Source organism: Leiobunum rupestre, chromosome 4 (assembly GCF_980474605.1).
Source record: "Leiobunum rupestre chromosome 4, qqLeiRupe1.1.hap1, whole genome shotgun sequence".
NCBI classification, from domain to species: Eukaryota; Metazoa; Arthropoda; class Arachnida; order Opiliones; family Sclerosomatidae; genus Leiobunum; species Leiobunum rupestre.
Window position 1 is genome coordinate 24,635,333 of NC_143387.1, and position 24,425 is coordinate 24,659,757.

At 36.2% G+C, this 24,425-nt stretch overlaps 1 protein-coding gene across 1 annotated transcript in view; it reads right to left on the bottom strand.

Annotated features, from left to right (window-relative positions):
* Positions 1-24,425, bottom strand: part of pxb (putative Hedgehog signaling attenuator pxb) — a 291,061-nt gene that overhangs the window by 266,190 nt on the left and 446 nt on the right. The window lies entirely within an intron of this gene.

Here is a 24,425-nt window from a genome sequence, read left to right on the forward strand (position 1 = left end):
ATAACCAGAAATTTCGTATTCAGTCTTTAGTTTATTTAAGTTTAAAATTCGGATCGTCAAAGATTCGTGGCTATTTCAGATTTGCAGGAAATGAAGTTCTTTGTCACCGAAAACAATATTTTCGCTGATTTAGTCTGTCTGAGTAAAAACTGAGCCTGAACGACTATTTCAGGGAAAACGGTGAGATGACTAATTTGGAAGAAATAGTCGAGAAAAGGAGACGAGAGGGGAAATCTCGAGAAAGACGCCGAGTCAGCGTCTTGAAAAGTAATATTTTTAAAACTAGGAAAATCTTCGAAGAAGAAACGCGCTCGAGGTAACAAAAACCTTGGCTGTGTTCGCTCGTCTAGAAATAGAGTAAAAGTTACCTACAAGCCCCTCATTCACCTAAATCACGCGTCATTCACAGTTCTTACGCAAGCTTACAAGAGCACCAACAAAAACAACCGCTCGCTTTTCACAACGGTACCGTTTATTAGGATTGGGAAAAAAACTAACAAGACGTCGCGATACCTTCCGACGAAGATAATAAACCACACTTCGTGTCAATCGCGATAATTACTATGTCCGCATTTTTAGCTCAACTATGTACTTCCAAGCTGTAATTCCCAATGGTTAGTCATAGCAATCTTAACTAAAAATATATGTATTTATGAAACAAGCGGGTTATCTATGTTAAAGGGGAATTGTCACCAAAACCAAAATTTACGAGGTTTTTTTACAGAATGATAGAAAATATATTAATGATTATGTCCCTGAAATTTTATAGTTATTGGAAAAGTATTTAAAAAGTTACGCTACTTTTTCCGCAACCTACATCAAACGGCTCCAAAAATTTCGGAAATCACGGTTGAACCTACGTGCAGCGTCAAAAGAATGAAGCGGTAAAAATTTCAGAAAGGGCGGCGTGTAAGGCATTTTTAAAACACGATAAACTACAATCTACGAATATAACTCGGTTAAAAAGCCAAGGAGAATGTCGTAGCAGACGTCAGTTCCGACCGAAAAACGATAAAAACGGGGAAAATAATGTTTCGTTCACGAGATGGCGCTGCAGGTAGGTTCAACCAAACGGTTCTGCGATTCTCGAGTCGGGTGGGGGGATAAAACACGAAATTTGGTTGCTAATAATAAATCAAATACTGGAAATATTAACATGAAATTTTTTCGGACATCCTCTATCCATTTAAATGGTTTCTAACTAATTTTAGGGTGGTGACTATTTCCCTTTAAGATAAGTTTGATTTGGGCATAGCACTAGACAGACGCGATATGAATCAAAATTAGGATCTACGCTACCTGGCGGTGATAAACAGCAAAACTCCCAATCCCCTCACCTCTACCAACTATACTACCTCTTGCCATCTATGAAGCCGTTTCCGGTAGCATGCATTGAGAGATTTACGCATAAGATTCAGGTTCTCACCACCAGGTGGATTCATGTAGCCAGATTGGCCAGTAATTAGCCTAACGTTAAAATATCATTCGTTTCAAACTTAGGGGCCCTTTATAGTCTTATAATGCTAACGTTATTAACACTTTAAATTGTAAGTAGTTCTTATTATTATATTATTGTGGATGGTTATATATATATATATTTTTTTAGTTGAGATTTTTATGACTAACCATCCACTATAACATAATAATAACTACTTACATATATATCATTTTATATATATCATTTTATATATAATGGCTCTCTAACACCAATGGCTTATGTATGCTGACGTTAATACCACGTTAAATTGTACCTGATTATCAACAAATATTAGAACAAAGTGACCTAATATTACTCTTAAAGGTCAGGCTTATGACCTACACCCCTTAGTGAGCCCCCTTTACACTGGTACATTTTGACACTGGAAAAATACTTGAACGGTACACTGCTACATTTGTACGGCTCTAGAGCAGTAGGAACGTAGTTAAGAACTAAATATTTTAAACGTAATGTGACAAAACGTTAGAATTGAAACGGGAAAGACAGACACGAAACGAAATTGACAAGACCGTCTCTAGTATCTCAGTATTATAGTATTATAGTGTTTGGAAAAGCAAAGCGGCTCTTACGTTATTTCCTCTCTTTTTTCCCTCGGTTTAGGCAATGAATGCACGCGTAGAAGAGAGAGAAGGCCTATGGCGGAAATAATGGATTTGTTTCTAAACAAGAGCGGATCCATTAAGCCAGAGGGGCCACGCGCGCCCAGGACAAATACAGCGGAAGGGGCTACGGGGGGGGGGGGGGAAGGGCCACTGAAGGTAAAGCTTCACGGAGAACGAGAGAAAGAGAGAGAGTAAAAAATGCATATCAAAAGCGGACGCGTTTTGCGAGCTATGAAATATTCAAAGGGGACGTTAATGCTACCGCAAATGACAAATTGAAGCTAAGAATAATCTGGAGCCCCCGCGAGATCTCATAAAAGCCCGTTGCTATACCGTCGACGAAAATATAACGGACCAATATACAAAGGGTATACCCCTCCACCCATTTCGGTTATGTGTGTGTGTGTGATTTACTGATTAATTAGTTTTAAAAAAAATATCTTCCCACCCCCGACTATTTGCATAAATTAAAATTAATTTAATGGCAAAGTTCATTGTAGCGGAGCCCCCGATAGCGTTTGTTCGTAAGCGAACTTACGCGTAACTTCCGCATTTGCATAATACGTACATTATACGTTAATATTAAGAATAGACGGATTTACAAATAACTCGCGGATAAACAAACATAAAGCGGTAACGATCGCGATTTGTCTGACGTTTTTTCCCCCTACGTTTCGTTCTAAATGGCACCGCGTTAGAATTAACAATTTGGCTGTCGTCGGCTTGTGGCTTAAGATAGATCTTTGACAAGTTTAAAACAACTATAAGGTTAAGTTAATTTTGGTTATTTGTGGCCGGTAAATCTAAACACTTTTTAAAAATCGATTTAAACATAAAGCATACACTAATTTATTTGAAATATGTGGTAGTGTATCCCGAACTTTGAACTTTCGAGCGTAGATTTCTAGTTAAAAGCACTTCTAATTACGGCTTTTATAAATAAAATATAACCAAAACCAAACGCTATGGTACGCCTATAGGCATAAATCTATTTCTTGAAAAATATACAAAATCGTTGATTAATGTTGTATGAAAAAAGTTTAAAATATTGATGTATGGTTAGTACGGGTAACTCCGAACACTTTTCGGTTTAGAAAACATAAATATTGGATTGATAAAATTCGTCAAGAATGATTTCATTTTACAGCTTAGATATCGAGGAATTGGCACACAATACTTTTAAGCCGTAGATAATTGTCTTAAAACGTTACGATATTAATTAGTGCATGCCACCGAAGAGAAACAAACATAGCATCCCACCCAAGGAGAACGCAACCCGTCAAAAGTCGTGCATTTTCTTGCGTACATTTTTCATTGGTTAGACACTTTAGCGCCTGCTGCAGTCGTAAGGGGAAAATTCGGAAATTGTCTTCCCCCCGCCCGTAAAACGTTCAGCGTAAAGGTTCGTCCAATGAAATTTGTACACAACACTGCGTTAGCGTGTTTAGAGCTAGCTGCGTTCTCCTTGTGTTTGTTGCTCCCAGATGCCACCAACTTATCGACTTAAAATCATGCTAATTCAATTTCAATTTATTATTATTAAAAAAACATAGTTACAAAATTCCGTACACTCAACGGGCTAAGTCACTATGTGATATATGAAATAGGGACTATGCATAGGCATAGGTCAAAATTCATAGTTACAAATCTCCAAAACTGATATTTTTATACCTACCTACTTAGGCATAAGTGACATACTCAATATTCGGTGTTCAGAGTTACCCGACGGTGTTCACAGTTAGAGTGGGGTTTCGGAGCTAACATAATTAAATCGGAGTTAGCCAGAAAAACCGCCATTTCCAAAATTGAGTCCAGGGTTGGAAAAAAAAACTTTTTTTTTATAAAGAAAATTTACAAACATTTGGGAATCATTTGACTAAAAATAAAAAATTATAAAAAAACATTGGTTATTTTAATTATCACTTGGTTTAAACCATGATTTAAACCACGGTTTAAACCAGCCAACCCCGATTGAGTTTAAATTTGGCTTACTTAGAAAGTTGATATTTGTGAGAATGTGTTTTAAGAATTCTTCTTAATATCCCCCTTTTCATTTTTTCTCTATATACTTACAAATAACTAAGTGATTCCAAGGATGTATAAAATATGATGCCGTACACTCTAGAGAAAAATAATTTTAGAAATCTTGAAATCAACTTGAAAATACCGCAATCTGGTCGAAAATCAGTTCCATCAGCCTTAAAAACTATATAAATCAAAACTAAAATTGTGCTTTTTGTTTGTGTAATCACGTACAAATAATATACTACAGCGTTTCGATTAATATAGTTTAATTTAATTTTATCGGTAGATAAATAACGGATGCACGAGTGGAGTTTCAAGATTAAGGTGTATATAATTATTTGCAATTAATTAAATTATCGATTAACGTTTCTTTCGCATCCGTTTTCTCTAAAGGAAATGAAACTTTATTTGTGGGAACGACAATTCCCCAAATTAGAATTCACTTAATTGGCCTAATCACGGACGTCGCTTAAGTTAAAAGGTCACAGAATAATTTGAATTAGGAGGGTGGAGCCATATATAATCACGTGTTTTGAGAAGCCATATCATCCCTAATTATAAATGATGAATTGTCCGTTAATCAAGACATAAAATAAGCCTACAGACAGAAATTTAAAAATAAATGAATATAAACTGTAGAGAGAATGATAAAATATAAGTTAAAACATATTGTTTTCAGAGCTTAAAAAATATAAATTTTACGGGTCATTGCTACCCCTCGATGCCTTGCCATAGCTTTTCGGTGTTAATCAAATATTACGGCTCGGACAACTTATTATAAATATTTTAATCGTCGAATTCCTCACTCAAACAATACGCATTTTCGAGCGAAACAAAGTTCATAGGAAATACGCAATTTTTCGATAGATGAAAATTAGTCAAAACGTTTGTGGAAGTTTTAGAATTTTCGAGCGTAAGAGCTCGGGGTAAAGAAAACTGTCAAACCTATAATTTAGGCTATGTTTAAGATTATTGATGGTCTAAGGACAGTATTACTAATAATTAAAATATAATAATAATGAATCACATTTCATAAACACTATTATAATTGAACATATAATGAAAACTAAAATTAATTATAGGATATCGCTTCGTGATATTAATAGGTGTATAAATAAAGCCTTCCTCAATCAAACTGGACAAATGAAATTAGTCTGCAGTCGAGTGCGAAACGACGAGTGAAAATAGCCAAAAAAAAACCCCGATTGAAGAGCCGGAGGGATGGGGGGGGAGAGGTTATCTTCGAGAGACAATAGAAGAAATAATGGGGGCTCCCTTTCCAGCCAATTAAATGGCGTCACCACGATAAACAAAGCAGGAAAGAAAAGGAATACAGAGGGCGTAGTAAACGGAAGCCGCCAAAAACAGCTTGTTCTTTTAATAGCGATGATTAGAATTCAGGGAGGGCTGGCGTCAGGAGCCCCAAGTCATCACACCCCGCCCCTCCTTTTCCGACCAATGGCAAGACGCCCGTTATTAGAAAACTCAAACAAACGAATATGCCCGTTTGATTAAGGTTTCCGGTTGTACCTCACACACACGAGCTACTACAAAGTCAAGACCTCACCTCGGTAAAACAGCCCCCATCTTTAATATTATAGGTTTAAAGATAGACCGCAATCAACTTTTCAATTGGAAAAACCTAGTAAACGCCATTTGCTCAAATTTTTCAGGTAGTTGGTAATTCATTATTTAGTTACAACAAGAATTTATTTAGGGAACATGACTATGTTCAGAAGATTTCTAGCGTTTCTACCAATATATCCCATAGTCTCTCGGTATGCGCCTCCTCCTAAAAAAATGAGTAAGTCCGTTCGAAACCAAAGCGGGAAAACTAGACCACGGAGCTAGTTAACCCAGTCATTCTAATTACTAGGTTACAACTCATGTAAAAATAGAAACTTAAACAGCTTTGCAATTAGATATCATGAGCTGAATATTATATTGATTATAATAAAAATAATATAATGAGTTTCGATCAAAAATTATAATAAAACTTTGGATTTTTTATCCGTAGACAAAGTGGTATAAATGAAAAAATATCAAAATTTACCGGAGGCGTAATATATTGATTTTAATAATATAATGAGTTTCATGTCAATAATTTCGACCAAAAACTATAATAAAACTCTGGATTTTTTATCCATAGACAAAGTGGTATAAATGAAAAAACATAAAATTTTACCGGAGGCGTAATATATTGATTATAATAATATAATGAGTTTCATGTCAATAATTTCGACCAAAAAGTATAATAAAACTCTGGATTTTTTATCCATAGACAAAGTGGTATAAATGAAAAAAACATCCAATTTTACCGGAGGCGTAATATATTGATTATAATAATAATAATAATAATATAATGAGTTTAGGCAATAATTTCGACCAAAAAGTATAATAAAACTTTAGATTTTTTATCCAAAGACAAAGTGGTGAAAATGAAAAAAAATCATATTTTACCGGATGCGTAATAAATATTCCCAATGAAAAACATCATAAAAACATAACGTAGGTGGTTTACCAGTTTCTTTTATACCGTATTACCCAGAAATTACATACAATAAACTTAATCCAAAACCAAATATCTCCAAATACTTAGTTTTGTCGTTTATAAGGTTTTGCGATGAGATTGCAGAAAGGGGCTTAAGTCTGACGTCTCCCTCTAGCGGCAGTCTCGCGAAGTAACCTATAATTAGACAGCGCGACGGACGGACGGACGGACAGGCGGCCTGGAGTTACAAAATACCTACGCTAGACAGTTGTTCTACCCGATTTAAGTTAATGGTTTGAATATATACGCCGCGAAGGATGGTTCGTATTAGAAAGGTTTCGAACAATACATTGTCAGAAGACAAAAGCCGCTGCTTTATAGAACTGAGAAGTGGGAGAGGAGCTGTACCCTGGCAAACATGAGATTTCTGGACGGCAGAGAGGGCCAGAAACAAAACAGTCCCAAATGAATGGTTGGAAGACGAATTTAGATATTACTCGTATTAATAAATTAACTACAAATACGTGTTATTATCATATTCCGAGACTTCCGCTCTTGACATGAGTAATTAGTGATAAGCGCGGGTTTATCTCCGCGTATAATACAGAGAGTCAAATAATAGTATTTACAGGAACCACGCACTGTGGCATCGCGCGGATCAAAACATCGGATGCATTTCTCAATATAGGCTGTATATAATAAATTATAATATTCCGTACGAGTTATTTCAGACTTTCATATCGTGGTGACGACGGCTCTTATCTATTGCTATTGCTGGATGTTTCTACAAAGGGAAATACAAGGCGGATTAGACGATTTTAAAATTCGCGCTGAAAAGGCGAAAAGTTTTAAGCCTTTTCGATGTAATTCTAACAGAAGTATTCCACGAATGTAACCCTATCTATCAATTCCTAAGAGGAACGTTCTGTCAAAAGTTTCTTAGAATTTATTTTGTATGGAGGATTAACAAATAAATTGTACTTGATATTAACCTAACTTTAATTCCGTTTGTTTCGTCTAATAACAATCGCGCAATTTACTTGTTAATGAATCATTTTGCCTTAACTGCGCTAACAATAACAGGACTCCAAATTTCCTATCGAATTATAGACCTGCTATTGGTTAAAGTCATTCTTTATCTATAATTCGAAATCTCAAACGATTAGAGAAAAATTCCCAAAATATAAAAGTAACGGGAAAGGAAGGAAAAGGGTATCAAATATAGATATTCTATCGTTGGTAATGGTAATAGTTAGAAATCTCCATAAGATTTAATAGCAAATAAGATTTGTTTTTAAAATACCTGATTCTGTTTTACGTATAGTATTGGGTAATTTATGTTTCTTTTGGACTTCTTCTAGGTAAAATGGCGAGAAGCTGCGAGAACACCCTATACAGAGATGCTTCAATAAAAACACGATCGAAGTCGAACATAATTTGCACTATCCTGACTGGACATAGAACCGGTTTGTTTATAGCAGGAGTGCTAAAATTTCAATTTTAAAAGATTGCAATCTTGAAGGCCGAGATCATTTAGTTTTGTTTTATATTACTATAAGAGCTAAGAGGTTTACTTTTCAAAGTTCAGTTCGAGTTAGGTGCAAAACATTTCATTGAAGCGCAAACTATCATTAGTGTTTTTAAAATACATGTTGGCAAGCCAAAATATACCTCTCCTCGGAAGAGTTTTTAATTTTCAGTGAAGCGTAACTGTGTTCGTGGTTCTGCGGTAGAACGCTCACCTGTCGTGCAAGAGGGCTAGGGTTCGAATCCCGGCCGATTAAAAAATTATACTACACCCAATGACAAAAAGAGAGTGCTTTTGGAAAACCCTTTTCCCTGATTCTAAGAAACTGGGTACGCAGTGATTACCCTTTGCCCCGAAAATGCGCACGCGTTCGCAGGCCTGACAGACAGACCCACCCACAGACAGACAGACACGGTGGTTGTATGACCCCTCCTAGGGTACAAAGCCCCCTCGGAGAGGTAATAAAGAACCCCAGGCTGTAGATTAGTCCAATATGGAAAGGGATAATAAAGCGAAACCCTAAACCAATTTGAAGAAATTTAAAAACTTACTAATAGCTCGTACCGATAGGTCTTCGAGCAAACAAAAAGACGCGAAACTCGGACCAAATATATCTTCGAGCGAAAAATGAAATTAAATAAAATAGCCAGAAATTCCAACGGTAGACCGGTTTCGTCCTATTTGGGACTCGTCAGTACCGTGCGGGAAATCTGGCTTATTATTATTAGTACTATCGACAAGATATCAAACGTTTGAAAGTTTAACGTTTAATTCGATAAGTTTAAGATTTTACAAAGTAGAAATATAGACAGAGGGGGATCGATTGATGAATATTTTTCATAATTATCCCTAAACGTATAACGGAGCGTCCATAAATTACGTGTGGCGTTTAGGGGAGGGAGGGGGTCGAGCTGAATCTCACCCAATCTCACGTGGAGGAGAGGGGTAATTTTTTCCGCAAGAAACAGTGTAAAATTGCGATAAAACTGGGTTAAATTAAGTAAAACATGTTTTTCCACTAAAATATATCCTACACAATAACACCTTTGCGCATCGTTTTCTGCGCCGCGTCGGGGGGATGAAATAGAAGCTACTACGATATGCGCTATAAATAATTAAGCAAATTGTTTTTTTAAATACGTCCCACGCAATCAAACACAGATTAACGTATTTACACTAAAAATACGCATTTTGAAAAAATCTCACGTGATATTCGGGGGGGGGGGGGGTCGAGCCAAATCTCAAGACATCTCACCAAGGGGGGAGGGGGTAAAAATCGCCAAAATCGCCTCACGTAATTAATGGACGCTCCCTAAGTGACAGTCAAGGCCCAAATTGATATAGCGACAGTGAGGGCCCGATCATCCAAATAAATATTTGGGTATCGGTTGACGTATCATTTACCATTTTAAACCTAACGGTTGAAGTGCGACGCACAATACGGCGGTGGTGGCGTCGGCGGCTACACTGTACGCGAAACTAACATACACATTGGAAGGCTTGGTTGGTTTTTAACTTTTGGACGATTTGTGATATTTAAGCCCATTTTATAGGTTTCTGATTCTCTGACGGTTGTTAGGTTTTATTTTTTGGCTCGAATGTTTGGGCCTATTTTGGTGGTTTCTAACAATTGGGCGATTTTTGGCACTGGGTATTGGTTTGGAAAACTTAATTATTGAAAATATCATTTAAATGCAAACAATTCACTCGAGAATGTGCAGGGCTTAAAACTTAAAATCCCCTTAATTATTACGAAGTTGATTGAAAAACTAATTTTAAAATTAAAGCAAACAATTTCAGAAACGTAACTGTAGTGGTACTAGGCTAAGAAGTGGCAAGTACAGTACTTGGTCACGTCTTTGAATTCGGATACTAAAACTGTTATTAAAGGCCGACTACATAAATCTTCAGTTTACTCTGTTTTTCACTGGAAGTAGGCTTACTGCAATACAAATGTGCCATGCAGTCAGCCTACTTTCAGTGAAAGACAGATTAAACCGAAGATTTATGTAGTCGGCCTTTAAAGGAAAGGGTTATTTAAGATACATAATAGAGAGATGATAGCCTGTGTAACCATAATTGCTTTTCAAAAATGAAAGGGCTTAAAAAAAAATAGTGGCATGCATCCAGGACAAACACTAATCCAAATACCGAAACTATATTGGCAAACGTACGATACAATCTTCCCATATCTTTAAATATTTTAAGGTTATACGAGCCATCCTTAGTAAAATTAGACGTATTTATAATTTAATCATATTAGTCCAAGAGCCCATGACAAAATAAGCATGTGATAAGGTACACGATATAAAAATACCTTGACCTATAGGTTAAGGTATTTTTTAATTACGTTAGTGATTTGTAACAAAAAAATTTTGTCTTACGGGTCAAAGTGGGGGCTTCCGGTGACCTTGAAAATTGATATGATCTGATATTGGTATCATTCGATTGGTCTTAACGTGCTCTTACCAAATATCTCTAAATTAACCTTCAAATCTGAACCAAGAGGCGTATAAGAATAAAAAACTAATTTCGAGCCCCTTCCAAATTTACATGTATAAGACAAAATTACTTTTTTAGTCTTATACGACGTTTGGTTCAGATTTGAAGGTTAATTTAGCGATATTTGGTAAGAGCACGTTGAGACCAATCGAACGATACCAATATCAGATCATATCAATTTTCAAGGTCACCGGAACTGACGTCACGAGGTTCGTATTTCCGAAAAGCCCCACTTTGACCCGTAAGACAAACAGTTCTTTGTTACAAATCACTAACCTAATTAAAAAATGCCTTGACCCATCGTGTACCTTATCACGTGCTTATTTTGTCATGGGCTCTTGGATTATATGTTTTGCTAATTCCATTCGGCAGTACTATGAATCAAACACGCCATTACATATTTAACTCTCAAACGTTTATTAAAGAAAGAAAAAAAATCTCACAATCATATTCCGAAAACGAGATAAACGAAAATTGCAGCGAGAAAAGAGAAAGAATAATTTCCGAAAATCCGTGATTTTTCCGCCTAAAAAGGCCCGGGTAGCCTTCATAAATCATTCTTTTATTTATCCGATTCGAAAAATACCCGTTAAACAAGGCTAAATATGGCGGCAGCGCCAACAAAAGCCCCAGGATGACAATTGAAAGACCACTATACCATTAATAATCAGGCAACATTTGAAGAAAAATAGAGAAGAAAGAGCTCTAGCGTACAAGGCCTAAATAACGGTATAATCATCGTAACTCAAAGAAGAAGCTGACCGAATCGAAAGAAGCTAAGCCCTTTTTTTATACACGCATATACATAAACCATTTCTTAATAACCCGAGAAACTGCAAAAAACATTGGTCGAATTCTTTTTTCTTTTCTAGTTCTTCGGCTAGCGGAACAAAATACGCGGTATAGCTCAAAAGAGTCCGGTTGTGTGTACCCAGAACAAATAATAATAAAAAATAGCGGAAGAATAGAAGTATTCGTTTGAAACATTAAAGTAGCTAATAATAGTGTATCTACTATATGGGACATGAAAAACCTATAAGCGGGGGGAAGGAAGAGGAGTTGTAGAATACCCAGGAGCACCTTCACGCCAAAGGATACCAATCATTTAGGGGAAGAAAGCCAAAGTTTTTGCAGCCATTAGGCCAGTTAACGAGCGGAACCCCGCGGCGGGGCTTAAGTCGCAATTTCAACCCGCGGATTTTCACTAATAAACTTTATTTTTCACGCCGATTGTTTGGCCCTTTTCTACTTCTACCTGTTTTTAAACTAAATACTCCCAAACTTAAGGCAGGGCTCCCAGCGATTTTTTTAAAAATATTATAGGAATTATAGGAATTTTCATAAAAAAAATAGGAATTTATAGGAACATTTTTAGCCAAAAAATAGGAATTTATAGGAACATTTTTAGCCAAAAAATAGGAATTTATAGGAACATTTTTAGCCAAAAAATAGGAATTTATAGGAACATTTTTAGCCAAAAAATAGGAATTTATAGGAACATTTTTAGCCAAAAAATAGGAATTTATAGGAACATTTTAGCCAAAAAATAGGAATTTATAGGAACATTTTTAGCCAAAAAATAGGAATTTATAGGAACATTTTTAGCCAAAAAATAGGAATTTATAGGAACATTTTTAGCCAAAAAATAGGAATTTATAGGAACATTTTTAGCCAAAAAATAGGAATTTATAGGAACATTTTTAGCCAAAAAATAGGAATTTATAGGAACATTTTAACTAAAATTAGGAATTTTTATTAACATTTTAGGTAAAAATAGGAATTTATACGAACAATTTTGAAAAAGCAGGCAATTATAGGAGTATATTGAAATTATGGGAATTTATAGGAACTCTGGGAGACCAACGGTTGATGTTTTCGGGAACACCGGACCTATAGCCAGAGCTAAGCTCTATTAAGAAGGCAAATTTTTCCCAAACGTTAAGGCTGTTTTCTAATACATTATTTTTAAAATTATAGGAATTTTTGGACATAGCTATAGAAAAACTAGAAAATTTCGAAAAAATAGGAATTTATAGGAACAATTTTGAGAAAATAGGAAATTATAGGAGGATATTGAAATTATAGGAATTTATAGGAATTATAGGAACTCTGGGAGCCCTGCTTAAGGCAGGGTTCGTATAAAATTTCACAAATGAAATTCCGTAGGGCCTACGAAAATTTTACGATCCATTAGGGCCAACGATTCCATATAATAGAACCTACGAAGTTCCAAAAAATAAATTATAATTTTTTGCCTTCGGCCTACGGAATGGTTAAAACGGCCCTGCCCTGACCATTTTTGTAAAATGAAGGAATAATTTGAGATTAAAATCTTGAAAAATATTTTATTTCAAAAATTTATTTGGGGTCATTTTAAAGTTCCCTTACTTTTTGGGACCATTTTCAAATTCATTGACTTTTCCCTGGAATTTTGGGACCATTTTCAAATTCCTTGATTTTCCCTGGCATTTGGGGACCATTTTCAAATTCCTTGACTTTTCCCTGGAATTTTGGGACCATTTTCAAATTCCTCGACTTTTCCCTGGCATTTTGGGACCATTTTCAAATTCCTTGACTTTTCCCTGGCATTTTGGGACCATTTTCAAATTCCTCGACTTTTCCCTGGAATTTTGGGACCATTTTCAAATTCCTTGACTTTTCCCTGGAATTTTGGGACCATTTTCAAATTCCTTGACTTTTCCCTGGAATTTTGGGACCATTTTCAAATTCCTTGACTTTTCCCTGGCATTTTGGGACCATTTTCAAATTCCTTGACTTTTCCCTGGAATTTTGGGACCATTTTCAAATTCCTTGACTTTTCCCTGGAATTTTGGGACCATTTTTCAAATTCCTTGACTTTTCCCTGGAATTTTGGGACCATTTTCAAATTCCCTAACTTTTCCCTGAGTTTTTCGAAACATTTTAAAACTCCCCGACATTTTGGGACCATTTTCAAATTCCCTGACTTTTCCAGGTTTTCCAGGTAGTGTACGAACCCTGTAAGAGGTGAAGGGTCTCTTATTGAAACGGCATCTAATAGTCAATAAGTGGTCTAGTTCAATTAGTTCGGTAACTGAAGATACGCTTGGCTTGAACTCTATTATTCTCTTACCTTTTTTTACACGACCAAATTACTATTTCATTTCGGTAATTGAAATCTTCGGTTCAAGGAATTAGAAATGACGAAGATACACCGACCATGCTGAAGATGGCGCCACACGACACTATGGGGATTTTCCGCTTTTAATAATAAAGGCGCGCGAAGCAACGTTCGAGGCACGTTCCAGTTAACACGCGCAACGGAGCACGCGGCGTTATTAATTATAAGCGTGTAAGCCCCTAGTGTCGTGTGGCGCCATCTTCAGCGTGGCGGGTGTAGAAATCTTCCTCATTCAGGAAAATAGTCAAAAACATTCAGACAGTGGCTTTTAATAAAAGGAATCCTACTAAATAAAACTGTCTAGGAATCCAGCGGATAAATAGTTCCATTGAAATGCTTATTACACCACGATCAGAAAACCTTCAGAAATTAGTTTCGCTGAGTGGCGCGCGAGGGCGCTATTAGTACAAGCTAACTCCGCAAAAAGCGAACTATTTATACAGTATCGGAAATAGTAGAAAAAGGCTTTGTCAACGAGTCGTCTAAGAAACAATTTTATTTTATGTGTCGGCTGAAGAAATCCATCAATCGGAAATGAGAGGAGCTTTGGCCCCGAGGTTTTCCCAACGGAGTGATAGAATTAGATTTAGAGAAATTTCGACATGTTAAGGCCCCCCTCTCGCGAGTCCTAAAGCCGATAAGTAGTTTCGTTCCCCGTAGTCGTTACGCTTTTCGCCAGAAGAATCTTATATTCTCATCGCACGCTGTATATTTACGCGGAACGAATATATAAAAGAATAAAACGGGATCCAAAAGACGTCGTCACCTTCCCCCCCTCCAGGGTACATTATACAGTCCTATATACACTGTATAACAATTATAGAAATCTTTCAATCCTTTTGCAACCCCCCCACCCACGGATCACCTATTTTATTTCCGAAATATATATTCTCGGCTCGGGCTTTAAGGATGTTAAGAGTCAGGAGTAGGAGAAAAATAGAATAAAAAAAAGAAAAATTATTCTCCCCTCCCCCTCAACGGGGTCTTACTCTAGAGTAAAGGGGGTATGGAAGCCCCTTTAGTACAACCCCACTTGCTTTTTTTCACCTAAAGCCCGCACGCTCGCGATATTAGCTTCTCCGCAAAGCTCTCCCTCTCTCTCCTCTCGAAATTCCCATAAATTTCCAATTGTTCTTTGAAATCGACAGAGTCGGGGAGGAACGGGTGAAAGTTACCATGCGCGGCTAAAAAGAAATTTAAAGATTTTTACGCCATTTTTTAGGCGTTTTACCCCCCCCCCCCCGTAGCCTCTATAGAAGCCAGGGTAAAGAACAAAATGCTAGAGCAAAATGGATGGAAACAAGAGGTCCCATTATACCGCCCACAACCAATATACGTTCCATAGTACTGATTATTATTAAAACATTTATTTGTGAAATAATTTGTTAATTTTAAAATTGAAGGCTAAATACCGCAGTTTATATACGTATCTTATTTTACGTGTTAATAAATCTTATCACCTTAACTCTCTCTGTGGTAATTTAACATTGAAATCCCAAAATCACTTCAAAAAGTAATGGTAAAATCGCCAAAATCTCTACGAAATACCGAAATCCCGTACAAAATAATGTGTCCGACCCCTCGTGAAGGAGGAAAGTCGATGAATTTGAAAATACGCGCTACATTCGACGAAGTACACATTCCTGACTTAACTAATTAAATATTTATAACGTAATACGATACTCTTCCGTTTACACATAATAGAAGCACGTTTAATATGTAGCTTTGACGATACAGAAAACAACGAAAACCCTAAATGGTTGTTTCTATTTCACTTACAATTTATCGTGGGTATTTCCAGAGTACTCTCATAGTATAAAAACAGACAACGTATAATGCTTTATATAACTTCACTAAATTCTTTTTGATCCACAATACTAAATACTAATTTCATACTATTATATCATACTACTCGAAATAGAAAGTTAGTATTAACTATACTTATACCGGCCACCGGAATTAAAAAGGCTTCAAAAGTAGCTTGATGACTTAGGCCTAAGGTGGTGCCTTGGGTATTAGCCTAGCTGATTATTATCATCCATAGGATATTTTACAATGAATCACTGCGCTTTAACTTCTAATCACACTATCATTTTCATTTTGTAACGGAGATACGTTCGCCGGCCAGGGTTGAACATAAGGCACTAGTCACGGCATTTGACTACTAAAATAAATGCTCTGACTACTAAAATTAATCGAAATCTGCGGGCTCACTAGTCAATTTGACTAGTTAAATATTTACCTAAATATTCATAAATAATGGCGAATATGGATCAGGGTTTAAAAAAACCCGGGTTTTTTTTAAAAACACCCAGCCCATTGGGTTTTATTGGGTTTGTTTGGGTTTTATTGGGTTTGTTTGGGTTTGTTTGGGTTTTATTGGGTTTGTTTGGGTTTTTTTGGGTTTTTTACCTAAAATGATACCCTAAATCGATGATTTACTTCATTTTTATTTTTTATTTTCAATTTAGCACTACTTATTTATCGCTCTTATTCTTATCTTTCGTAGACGTAAAGTATCGTCTGCTCCATGTTCTGCTAAATACTGATTGAAAGTTGCAGAAGTTTAAAACTTACTGTTTAGTTAACACTGTTAACTTGCTACTGTTAGATTAGTGTTTACCAAAACACTGGTAATGTATTTTGTGTAAATACGTTTTATAAAAAAGCAATATTTTTGTATTATTATAGAATTTAAAGAATTAAAGTTTAATTTTTTAAATTCTTTAATATAGTTTAATTATTAAACAATAAATTTAAACTTTTTTCGTCATTTTTGAAACTATTTAAGGTGGGTTTTTTTAAGTGGGCTTTATTGTGAGTTTTTTAAGGTGGGTCCAACCCAAAATAACCCGTGGGTGTTTTTGGGTGGGTTTTATAAATTCGAACCCTGATATGGATGGCGTTTCATAATCACGTTAGTTTATAAAAAGAACTATTACAATCGGATTCTCGCCTTTTCCGAGAAAAGATGGTTTATTTCCGGCTAGGGGAAGTGATGCCCAGTCGAGGGAAATGTCTCAAATCTAAGGAAATTTTGACCCCAAAAAATTCAAAAATTGAAATCAGACCAAAAAGCGAAATCTAGGGAAATTTGTTGTAGGGTGATTTTAAAGTGAAGCTATTATCGGGGAAAACAACAGTGGCCATTGTCTACTTTCGCGGTATAATAATAATAATAATCAGCTAGGTTAATACCCAAGGCACCACCTTAGGCCTAAGTCATCTAGCGACTTTTGAAGCCTTAAATTCAGGTGGCCGGGTTACAATGCGTAGGAGGGTGGTGGCAAGCCCTTAATGCCACGCGAGCCAACAGCTCCCTACACTAACTATTACCGTTAACGTTTGTTTCAAGCTGAACTGTTTTAATTTTGTATTTTAACTTATAAAATTAATATTTAAGTGTAGAACAGCCTCTTGTTTAGTGACTAAAATAATTTTTACAGTTTTAAATTTAAAAGTAATTAAGTTATTACGTTAAAATTCGGATCCCAGGAGCTAAACAAGTTGGGCAAGCGCCCAAACTATACCCTTTAGTTATCACCTGATATCTCGTTAACTATTAATATTAGAATTATCAAAATTATTTTAAGCACTAGAGGAAGGTTCAGCCTAATAAGAAAAATATAATTATGTAATTGTTAAAACAGAAACGTTCAGCTTGAACGAAAAAGATGTTTTTACTGTATTCTTCCCCCTTAATCTAAATAATCACAATATTTAATTTGAAAAAAATGTTAATAGAGTAATCTTAGCAAGCAAGCGTAATGCTTTCGATTGACCTGGTACCCCTGCAATTTTGCTTTCAAATCTTGTCTTCTTTTCGACGACTCGTCTGTTACAAGAGACACCGGAGTGAGGTTCGGGTGATTAACAAAGTGTTAGTAGTTATAATTATTCCCGGTGCTGCGGGCGCAATTTTTATTTATCATTATGGTAAGTTAGGCGCCTAACGTATGAATACGATATTGGTTTAACCAGTTATAAATTATAACTGGTTAAACCTTTCACTATAACTTATAATTAAGCAATGAAACTAACTGAAACATCTAACTATTAAGATGAATTGGGCGCGTATAGTTTGATATTGGTTACGTATCACTTTCTGAAGGTCAGGAATCCATACCTCTACTTGGAATGCTTATACTGGCTTATCGCGTATGGTAAGATAACTCTGACGGCTTTGACCATGCCTACCAGAGAAAAATCCCCTCTGCGCGCGCTCCCCTCTCACGTTGTTGTTTGTTAAGCTAACAAAACTGTCAGCTACATCGATACGAAAATCTGCCGCGATAAGCATTCCAAGTAGAGGTATGGATTCCTGTGAAGATCAATAAAGAAATTTTTTAACCAAGTGTTATAATAACTCTTAGGTTTTTGTTAAAACTAGGGAAAATTTAGGTCAAAAAGGGAAATTTCATTTTGGCGACTTGGCATCACTGCTAGGGGGTTACAAAATGTGGGTGTCCGTTATTGCTGGTTAAATGGATTACTCTCTGACGTTTAGAAGAGGATAGATTCCATTGAGATGCTAGAGTGCAGCAATGGCCGGGAGTTACTCATCCCTTGCTAGGCTTCCTTAACAACAAGGACAGACAATGTTAGACCCTCTCATAAGCGAATTTTATTTAAACCGTAGGGATAAAAAAACCCCGCCCGGGTAGGTGATTCGGCGTAGGAAAAAGGGGCAATGGGCTTGGGAGCGGGCAATGGGCTTGTGAGCGGGCATGGCGGCAACCTTCTTAGCCTAATGAGCCATGTTATCGCGTTGCCGAGCCTTAAATGGTAATTTTCGGGACTCGTGAATATCAGGCTAGGCGATCCATGCAACGGAAAGTTTGCCCGCCAAGGAACGACACACTTTTTTCGTTCATTCCCGCACCCCCAAGTACATCCTTTATAGAGGGGGGGCTCGCCCCAGTCAGTAGGTCTCTTACGGCGAGGGTGGGCGAGGGTGGGCGGCCTCCTCTTTTTTGAATTAGCGGGGTACCTCGGGGGCACGGCGGCCGGAGATCGATAATTTCAAGAGACCTCTGACTGCCAGCCCGAATAATTACCGCCGCCAAAGAAAGTGCGCCACGCGAAGCCTGGATGCGCCAGAAATTGAAAGAAAACGGGCCAAATCTGGCCTAAGTGGCGTTTGCCTTCTCCGCGGCCGCCTATGTCAACTGCTCCTCTACTTCATACACTCTACGGCTTTTCGAAAAAGAGCCCGTATTCATTAACCTTTAGTCTCGAAGTGAGTGCGCGCTTTTTTCCCCGCAGAAAACTGGCCCTGCAAAATTCGTTTACAAAAGAGACGACCGGTACTTGGCAAAGCGGACGCTTCAAAATAAACTACCTTCTTTTATCTTTACTTGTTGTGCGGAAAACGAAAAATACATTTTCCAGAAAAAAAGTTAAATAAAGTAATTGAATTTATGCGCTAGGCCGTGTAAAAGGGCAGAATTACGAAGAAATTGTTATATTTCTTAAGGCTTAAGCTTAGTATTTCACATATAAATTAATTTGATTTAATAATAAAATGCATATCAGTTGAGGAATTTAAAATCGAATAAAAATTGGTTCTGTAGCAGTTCAAATTCAAAGCAAACTCTAAAAAATATTAATAATATGAAATTTAATAATAATAAAAGTTAATTTTATAACCGATAGAAGCAAAGTATATATAAAATAGACGGTATATAAAGTTATTAAATTCGCATTTTTTAAATTCCTAAACTGGATATGTATGATTGTTTAGATTGTTAAAGAAAAGAAAAAGTACAATTTTCCAAATCACTAGCGTTAAATTCAAATCTAGATATCTGATACGAATAATAGTTTCATTATTTTTGCAGCTTCAAGGACAGATACATGAGCTGTAGTAAAAATTAATTTAATACTCGGCTAAATTATCCAGTTATTCTCAATACATCACTTTATATAATACTATCGAGTTAGTAGTACGGTGAAAGCTATAATGTATTATGGTTAATCTAACCCTAAGTATACATAAATAAATTCTTGGTAAAACTCAATAAGACTTTAAATCCTTTCGCCAAAAAAAAAACATCTATTGAGCTTAAATATAGCAATAATATGAAAAGGAATTCAGAAGAAAAAATTATGCCCCCGGCTTGGAAATTTTATAAAGCGTCTTTAAAATCTTTTATTGGCTACTTTTATAAGGACAATTTTTCATAGACGAAGATTTAATTGTCGACGGCGGGGTTAGTATCAATTTTAAAATTTGGCGTGGGATTCGGCTCGTTCACGAAAACTCGTCGAATCATCGACATGACTTATTAATTAAAAGTGAAGAATTTTCATGAGAGGCCACAAACTCACCGCTTTATCCCCGCGCTCACAAACGACCATTTAAAAGGCACTCTTCGTTGAGCTCCGTCGGGAAGTCAATACGAGCTAGTAATACCTCCAGGCTCTATCACTGGTCTCCATTTTCTTTTCTGACTAACAACAAGTTAGCCCATTCACGGTGCGGACGTTACCAATACGTGTAGGTAAGAATGCGTTGATGTCACTTTGAACTAAATATGATTTTTTAAAGCTATATTTATTAATTTTACACATTTTCGTCCTACAAATTTTGATGTTTCAATTTCAAACTTTTACACATCGATGGTAAAATCGCAACTTTATTTAGATTTTGGTTGATTCAATTTCAAATTTTTACACATAGATGGTAAAATCGCAACTTTATTTAGATTTTGGTTGATTCTCTGAAGTTTAATTTCTGTAAGTTTTAAATTTCGCCTAGAATATCTTTTTAATATCTGTATTAATATTAATACGCTTATTAAGTATCCATCTCTTTAACTCTTTAGTTAGTTTGTAAAAACACAAAATAAACTAACCTACTAACTCAACCCATCCGAAAATCAAATAAATTAAAATTATGATATTAAACATTTAATAGTTAATTTATTAATTAATACGATACAGATATTGCGTCACATCATTAATCAATTAACAGTATTTGATAATTAGTTGCATTTATATTTTTGATTAATTGTCTGTTTATTTACGTTAAAAAAAATGTACCAGAGAAAAATATTGCATTTTTTTCCGAAAATCCTCATGAAAAAATTACTAAATGCTAGAGGAATTACGATTCTATACGATATTTATGACATCAAAAGAGCCTTATTTAACATAAGACCTCTACAGGTTAGTTTCGTCCGTTGAGTTCGAAATTTACGTCTATTAGCTCTCCGGCTTGAGCTCAAAGGAGAAGTCTATCCCGTAGGGGCCTTAAGAAAATATTAATTCAAACGTGTATACTTTCTTTCGCTGTTACAAAACTCCAATTGAATTTATTATTAATTTCCCAAGCTCTTTTTCCTAGAAATACTAGAACACGTTGAAATAAACCCCACCAAGATAAAAATAAAACCAAAAAACGCCTAGCGGGTTGGGGGGGGGGGGAATACGGTAATTTATTCATTACAATATTTACAGGCGCGGTACCTTAAAAAAAGGTAAAGGTTAAACCGAGAAGCGAACTTTCACTTTTCCGCGTCCCCGCGTTGGCGTTTTCCAGTAACGGGCTGAAAGCCTTAACCTCTCTAATGTAAAGAGAAAATCTCCGGTAAATTCAGTCTTAAAATATCTCCCCTTACAAAGAAAAAAATAAACTATTAAATCCTGGGACTATGGCCATTAAATTCAGGCCATAAACCTATTTTAATTACCGAGACCGTAAAATTTTTATATTACAGGGCGTTAACAAATTACAAAGACGAGAGATAAAAATCAAAGTGGTCCTCTTTTCTCTCCGCGCCCGGCGCGAAAGCGGGGGGACCACGGCAATTCGGACAAGAAATGGCCAGGAATAAAAACAACTAGGCGGCGGCGGCGGCGGCGGCGGCGGTCGAAATCAGCCTCATCCTCATCTCGCTCAGCATCTCTTTTTATCCTCCTTTCAAAGACGAAACCTTATAACAGCGCTTACGTGAGATCCATGCCAAAGAACGTATTCCCCGTCCACGGCGACGGCATTGCGTGGAGGACGTTTTAGCTTTAGTTTTATTATTTATGGACACACCGCGAAGGAACGGACGAGTTGGAAATTATCACTGGGAGAATATTTCCTTAGCGTCAGTGTGGTATTTTTGACTCCTCTTCCGCTCTCTCATAAATATATAGTCGAGGATATAATTGAGAGGCAAGGTCAGGTCAAGAGCCGCTTTTTTTTAGCAATTTAGTCCGAGGAGAATGATGGCCAACTGTCGGCGGTCTCTTAAATTGGCAGACAACGAGGAATGGACGCGAATTTCCTATATAGCGCGGCTCCCGTCGACAAGGATATCCGGAAACAAAAGATTGAATACGCGTGGGTGCTGCAATATGCCAAGCTGATTAATATCAAATAGCCTTATTGGACATCGAGCCACGCCTTGGGACGAAGTACTTCTGAATGAGGAAATTGGTCATAGCCGATGCCCAGTGGCGGATTAACTAATGCGCTGAGTAGGCTTCATCCTTGGGGTCCAAAATGTATAGGGGCCCGAGACGCGACTAGAACAAGGTCAGGGTGGGCCTGCTAAAGTTCAGGTCAAGGGGCCCTGCTGGTAGTTAATTCCTCATTACCGAATTCACAGTAAACATACCGTGGAAATCATTATAATGTTTAACATTTTCGCGATACATCGATTCGGATTAAAATTTCGTTATCTTATCTTGCGAAGACTCACTTGCCTTATGTCATAATCTTAGTGTTGTAAGTCGGAAAATTTTCAGTGGAAAATTTTCCGGAAAATGACCGAGGCCTTTTTTCCGGAAATTTTCCGTATTTTTCCGAAAAAAATAAAAAACGTTTTCATTCCATGATTAGTCTAATACATTTTTTGCCTATTTAAACAGGGTTTCCACAAAATTTTCAGATTCAAATTCCCTGACTATTCCCTGTTTTCAATGACCATTTTAAGTGCCCAGATAAAATTGAATTCCCTGACCTTTCCCTGAATTTTTACCAATTCTTAAAATTCCCTGACATTTCCCTGACTTTTTAGGCCCATTTTTAAATTCCCTGACTTTTCCCTGATTTCCCTGACGTGTGGCAATCCTGTTAAATAAAGCGGAATTTTCAACTAATTTTTTCGAATCTGAAAGTAAAACTAAACCTCCAGACTAGTTTAAACTGATTAACAATGTAACACTATTAATGTTTTGTAGTATCATTAGTACGTTTACTGATATTAGACATTTTATATCTATAAAACGTTAAACACATTAAAAACCCTTGAAAAGTTATTTATGTTTCAATTTTTTATTTTTCCGATTTGCGGAAAATTTTCCGCATACCCGGAAAATTAAAATGCGGAAAATTAACAACACTAGGCAGATCACTTGATTATTAGGACACCCTCGTAATTAAATCTGATAAAAATCAAATCTGTAGCTTTGGCGGTATAAGATTAAAAATTATTAAATTTATTATTCTGTTTATTAAGACATCTTGAAACAGAGTGACCTGAACCTCGGTTGAAACAAATACTAGTCGTTCCTGGTGTTTGACAATTTTCCGGACAATTTTCTGGAAATTTTCCGCATTTTATTTTTCCGGAAAATTAACAACACTACAATGTAATACTATTAATGTTTTGTAGTATGTTTACTGATATTAGACATTTTACATCGATAAAAAGTTAAAAACATTAAAAACCCTTAAAGTAATTTATGTTTCAATTTTTTTATTTTTCCGATTTGCGGAAAATTTTCTGGAAATTTTCCGCATTTTATTTTTCCGGAAAATTAACAACACTACAATGTAATACTATTAATGTTTTGTAGTATGTTTACTGATATTAGCAGATATTAGACATTTTATATCGATAAAAAGTTAAAAACATTAATTTATGTTTCAATTTTTTTATTTTTCCGATTTGCGGAAAATTTTCTGGAAATTTTCCGCATTTTATTTTTCCGGAAAATTAACAACACTACATAACATCGTCTGTTCCATAGTCTTCCTTTAAGCTTGGGATAATGGGAGAGAAGACGACGAAAGTGACTACGTAATGACGTAGGGGAAGTCTGTTTTCACAAGGAAAGGGGAAGAATATTTCCCCCCACTGGCTTTCTGAATCGAGCAATTGCACTATGAATGTTCATATCAACGGCTACTTCATTTTGTTGGAATGGCTGCCCACCCACCCCCGCGAGGAAATGGCTACGACGATTTTATGACTATTAAAATTAATAGCTCTTTATATAAAATACGAGAGGTCACGTGATTACGTTAGATTCGTCGTGCAGTTAAAGTTAGAGAGCGCGCGCATATTTTTGTTTTTGTTGAGCTCGCGCGAAAACGCACGAGACCCTCTACACGGATATATTAGGGAGCGCGCGCTCCAAAATATAACCCTTTTTATACATGTATGCGTATATATTATTTTATAGAAAGAGCTATTATTGTAGATTCAAAACATTTGCCGTTGTGCTAACTCCCTACAAGGTCGAAAAGGGGTGGACACTTATCTTGTTTCCTACCCCCTAAAGAAGCTATCCAATCTCCCCTTAATTACCAGCAAGATCACCAAAAAAACAACTATTAAATAGACGAATTCGGTATAAGAAAATGACTGAACAGAAATAGAGTGACTGATTTAGTAATT